Below are 6,371 nucleotides of genomic sequence, written 5' to 3'. Positions count from 1 at the left end.
CAAATAAACTCATAAAAGTAAAAAATGGTTCTTGCCTATTGTAAACAAAAAACCTGCTTGGAGGAAATTTGCAACTTTGTGACAGAGAAGCCAGTTTCACCAGTGATCTATTAAGGTATATTATTAAGCCTGGTAAATTTTTATCTGACAATAAAAAGAAGGCTTATGAATCCATATTACCTAATGCACTGACTTTCCATTGAGACCACCATTAGAAGAAAAATTTTTTACAGTTTGGTAGATTACATTTGAGTCACAGAAAGGATAGACAAAAACATGACAAAGTAAATATTTTAGTAGCTTTATAAGTTGTATTTAAAATAAAAATGAAAAGATAAAAATCAAATATATTTTAAAGGGAATTTTGAAAAGGCAATTCTATGAGATAGGAGATAAATATATTTTGAGTAGAAGAAGCTCCTGCTAATAACCCAAGAAAGGAACTAATTTGGCATTTTCAAGACCCAGAAAATGGGCCAGTGTGAATGGAACAAAAGTATTACGTGATGTTTCTCCTCTCTGCAGAGAAAAGGTAGCTAGATATGCGAATTATCTGAGAGAAAATCAGCAGAAACTGATGATTGATTATAAGTAGGGGTTGAGAAAGAGATAGGGTTAAGCTTAGGGTTGATCAACTGTGTAGATTTCAGCATTAGATAGGAGGCAGAGAAAGCATAAATGGTTTGGGTGGAAAATATTATAAATATGAAGGACTCTCAAGTAAGGGAAACCAGGAAGCAATTAGATATATGGTCTGAAGCTCATACTGGTTGGTGAGAAATAGGTATAGGGCTTAAATTTGGAAAGCATCAGCATATATATTACTGTATAACTGTGGTACAGAAAAACACAAGACTAGCTAGAGAAGAGGGTTTAGGGCAGAACCCTGAGGAATTTCAGCATTTAAGGCATAGGGAAGAAAAACAAAAAGTTCAAAGGAGTCTGAGAAGTCTGATCAGAGAAGTGGGGAGAAACCACAGACATGCATTCTCATCTGAGCCAAGAAGAGTTTCAAGAAGGAGCAGTCAGAGGGTGAAATGCTGCTAAGAGTTTAGGATGAGAAAGGCTCATTGGAGTTAGCAAAGAGGAGTGCTCACTAAAATCAGAAATGCAGTAGAAACCAGACTGCAGTGAGTTGAGGAAAGATTAGGAGGTCAGTAAAGCAAAGGAATTTGATTATGAAGAGAAGCTTGAATAGGATGAAATTAAATATAGGGTCAGGGAAGGTTTTTAGTTTTGATGATAAGATGAGGTTAGGTGAGTTAGGTTACAGAAAGATAAAAATGAGATAAAATTGCCTGTATTTAAATGTATATTGTTGGTAGTACTCGAGTATGGTATTGTAAAATGTGAAATAAAAGGGAAAAGGAGATAATTTTTGAAATAATGGCCTACATACATGAGAAAAGATGGGATCCTGGATAGCTTGGAACCTGGAATCCAGACTGGTAAGACCTACTTGCTGTGTGGTCCAAGTTAAATAATTGAACTTGTCTGTGTCCCAGTTTCTTCATTTGAAAAATGAGGACAATGATATTTACCCCACAGGGTTGTTGCAAGGATCAAGTAGGTCAATCAATACCTGTAATGCCTTCAAAACCATATCTGTTACATGGTAAACTGTGAAAAATTTTTTATTGTTATCATTATTATATTATTAACAGCATAAAAGGATAGTTGAGAATTAGGATGTGTACAAATAGCTAATAGGTACATAAAAAAAAAAAAAAAAAGATGCTCAACTTCATTAGAGAAATGAAAACTCAAAGCCACAATGAGATACCACCTCACACCCATTATGACAGCTACTATTAAAAGACAAAAAATCACAAGTGTAGGAAAGGTTGTGGATAAATTGGGACCTTTTTGCCCTATCAGTGGGAATGTAAAATGGTGCAGCTGCAATGGAAAACAGTATGGCAGTTACCACAAAATATTGAAAATAGAATTACCTGTGATTGTGCAACTCCACTTCGGGGCATATGCCCCCAAAATTGAAAACCAAGTCTGAAAGAGATATTTGTACATTCATGGTTATAGAAGCATTAGTCACAATAGCCAAAAGGTAAAAGTCTCCATCAATGGATGAAGAAACAAATGTGGTATATATACACACAGTAGAATATTTTTCAGCCTTTTTCAGGGGGAATCTCTGACACATGCTATACCATGGATAAACATTGAGGATCTTACGCTAAGTGAAAGAAGCCAGTTCTAAAAGGACAAATATTGTATGATTCCATTTATGTAAGATACCAAGAATAGACAAATGTTATAGAGTCACAAAATAGAATTACGGTTTCCAGAGATTGGAGCATGGAAGAAGAGGGAGATACTGTGTAATGGATAGAGTTTGGATTTTGTAAAATGAAAAGCGATTTGAAGAAGGATAGTGGTGATGTCAGGCAAATGACTAGGTAATACCACTGAACCGTGCACTTAACAATGGCTACGATGGTAAATTTCTGTTACATGTACTTTACCACATCAAAAAGTTGTTTTCAAAGATTTTTAGGTTTGTGATCAGCAACAAGTTGTGAAAGTTCTAGTCTCATGGATCTTATGACCTCTGTGATTTAAAAAGCAATCATCTGTTACGAATGAGGGAAGGAAATGTGAGGAGCCGAGGTTTGAAAACAGAAGTAAGGATTGTTCTGTTAATTTTCATCTATCTGTCTACTTGTTAATAGGTACCATTGTGAATAGTTTCTTTGTAAAACCTGACTATAGATTCTTCTATTTCATTAATGCATATGTTAGCTATAATATCTCATTTGTATGTGGCAAATAAATTAGGGGGGCAAATAACAATATAACAGTTATTTCTTGCTCTGTACTTTAGCCTAGAACATTTGCACACCAATTCAACTTCCTTCAGATCAAATGAACCACTGTTAACAAGCTGTATACGACTCGTATTTCCTGATGACCATCAATCCCAGACTCTAACAATTATCTAGAGCTACAATTCTTTTGTAGGAAACCTCTCCTACTAATTCCAAAAATCGAGAGGCTGAAACTCTTATCAGTTCCTAGCTATAGAAAGATCTAATTTCATCAACTACTGTGTGCTGACTATACCCTGGATACTAATCTCAATGCCACAGGGATTTATAGTCAGCAAAAGACATGGTTCATGCACTGAAAGCTGCTAATATCAAAAATGAAGATTTTTGTCCTAAACCATTTAGGACTTAAACTCCTTAAGTTGTACACCAATAACTTGAAATGTGACTGTTTTGTACATATGGGAATCCATTCTACTTAAAATGGAGGCAGTAGCTTTTCCAACTGCATTTGCCAGGTGATTTTTGCTTCCAGTATTCAGGTGCCTAAGGCCCCAGTGGTCTGAATGTGTTTTCCACATACCAGGCATTATGAGGGTACAATTTGCACCCTCATAAATGTGAACATGGTAGGGCTCAGGGGTGACATGGGATTGGGTGTCACACTATTTCTTTCCTCATAAAATGTGTCAAGGGAGCCTGTGGGGAATGCCGCCTGTTAGAAAGTGCTTCGTGCCTGTTGGCAGGTATCCAGGTCCTGTGGTAGTTGGAGAAACTGTACCTAATCACTCCCTAATGCTGTTCATAATGGTTCTTTTTTCTTCAGCATAAATGATGAAAATATATACTATGAAAAATAATGTGTTCTTAAATAAAATTAGGTGAAATTATATGATTAACAGTCGATCACAGAAATAGCTGACAAAATCTAAATAACAGTTAAGCCAGGCCAGAGTTTTTCATCAACATCTAAATATGTATCATGTAAATGATTTTTTAGAGTGCATTTGACATCTGCTTCGTGTTTCAGGTAGCAACCAGTTATCCTCAAACATAATTCATCTACTATTTTCTAAGGTCAAAAAGTTTGGGTAAGAATACAGAACTTTCTTGGTACTAGTTACTATGACACACCCTCATTTGGGATTTACTTTTCTCTCTATTCCAAAGTAAAGATCTCAAATATTTGGTACTAAAAGTTTGTGCCATATGAATAATAGTGTTTTCATTAACTTCACTGATTGCCAGATACTCATATGTCAGTATTGCCTGGAATTTGAACCCGTGACTGATGACAACTGTTTGCCTGTGTGTACTCTCTAAGCGCAGTAAACTTTCACTTGAACTCTAAGCTGCCTTTCATATTTTGTTAGAAGGATCTTTTTTTTTGATTCCTCTGCAACTCAGAATGACATGAGACATTTTCTGTCATCATTATAGGTTTTATTAAGGAAACTTCTCTCATCTGTGTGTCTATTTCCCTGCAAATGGCAATTCCATCCAAACAAGCTCATTGTCTTTACCGACCCCCATGTACTGATGGGAAAGGGAAAGAGAGGATTCTGGGATTTTTGCAATCCACCTCCAGCACCTCTCTCGGCTTGCTCCCCATGGTCTTTGCTTAACTAGGTGGATAGGCCATGCTCTGGCCGTGGTACATACATGAACTCCTGACGTTTCTCTAATGCCTACTGCAGTGATGCTAGTTGAGACTGTTTCCTGAAAACTCCCTTCAGTCTTCTTAGCTGCCTGTCTGCCCACCAGAGGGCAGCCTGGACCTGCTCCCTGTCCAGACCCTCTAAGTGGCTTCCTCCAGGTCAGCACCTTTGCTTTTTCCTGGGAAGAGGACTGAGGCAATTAACTCTCTCTATAAACATCCTTAATGAAAATCCTCAGGCAAACTCATCATGGTTCAATAAACAGGGAACATAACTACTCCTAGAAAACAGAAGGGCTGTAGCACATTGGAGTGGGTCATGGAGGCAGGTGAGCCACATCAGACAAAAGAAAACTCTCACAGTTTACCTGAATGGACTGGGAGAATGAAAGTAGAATGAACTTGACATACTGAAAATGCCATAGCGCCTACTTTAGTTATGTAGCTTGTTTTACCATAATTGTTAGCGTGTGATATTGCAGAAACCACTGTGAAACATAGTAACCTAAACGTATCACATACACAAACATTAAATAAAGTGTAACACACGAGTCAGATTATCTGGGAACTTTGGGCTATACGTATCAGCTTTAATATTTAAAATTAAAAAAAAAAAAACATGATAAGAAGCAAGTCATAACTCTACAACCTAATGAAAAACAAATAATTCATCATTTTACATAGATTACTTATATAATCCATAAGTTGCTTAGAGTACATATTAAGTTTCAGGCATTAGCACATACTTTAAATAGTATCTTAGTACATTTCATCTTCACTTTACTCTGGAGAAAACCGAGGATCAGAGATTCTAAGGAATTAGCCCAAATTCAGCTACTAGGTTAAAAAAAAAAAAAACTTTGAACTCAGATCGAATTCTAATCTTATTCACTTTCAAGGTACATTTTCTTATTCTTTCATCTGGCCTTTTTTGAGGGGGAGCATGGAGGGTGGAGAGTGAGATTCTGTGTTTTTGGAAGCACAGAAAAAGCAGTACCTGAAATTTACTGTTGTTGATGCCCACCCATCCTCAAATGCATTAACTTTTCCCCCCAAAATTTCACCTGATTTAGAAGAGAGAAAAAGATAAGTGGCATCTAGGACACCACAGTGAGGAGAAACAGAGATTCATTGTGGCAGAGAGTGATGCTAAAACAGTGAGACCTAATGACTGTCAACTCAAATATGGCAAAAAAGGTCTTTGAAAGGTTACCTGAAAAGAAAGACAGATAATAGACTATGGATTTCCTACAGCACGGTCAAGACAATGGTTTATTTGCAAGTGTCTGAAGCTCATTAAATTAGCCTATGCTAAAGGATAGATTTGTTGATGGAACCCTGCAATAAGTTAAGAAAAAAACCAAAAAACAAAAAAACAACAACAACAAAAACAGTACAGCTAAGAAACTAAATCTTGGGAAGGTAGAAACCTACACAATTGCATCTCTCTTTCTCTCTCAGTTAAATTCTGAACATTTATTATGACCTTTCAGATCCTCTTTCTCCAAGAGACTGGGTTAAGTTACAGCTCTGCTTTCCAGCAGCACATGTTTGAAAAATCATGTGGACTGACTGCAATGGGCCTGACTCGGTCTTCTGACCACCGTACAGACTAGTCATTGCAACTTTGGAGTGGGTTTCTTAGCATGGTTTCCGTAGAAAACCGGCTCTGAAACACTATAGGGGATTAGCAACGTATGTGTGAATAAAATGACAAGGGAACGAGAAGGAAAAAAAGCAAATGAGTTGAATGACCGAGTTGGCCAAAGCCTCATCAGAAAGCACAGCTGATTTCCTGTCATGCAACATGTCTCAAGAGAGACCATGTGGATGGAAACACTGCACCGCAGAATAGTTACTGGAAGTAGAAGAGAATTCACTCACCAGCTCCTTCACATTTTCTTCCACCCTTCATTAGTCAAAGTTTG

Source organism: Rhinolophus sinicus, linkage group LG07, assembly GCF_036562045.2.
Source record: "Rhinolophus sinicus isolate RSC01 linkage group LG07, ASM3656204v1, whole genome shotgun sequence".
Lineage (NCBI taxonomy): Eukaryota > Metazoa > Chordata > Mammalia > Chiroptera > Rhinolophidae > Rhinolophus > Rhinolophus sinicus.
Note: the sequence above shows the minus strand (reverse complement) of the source record.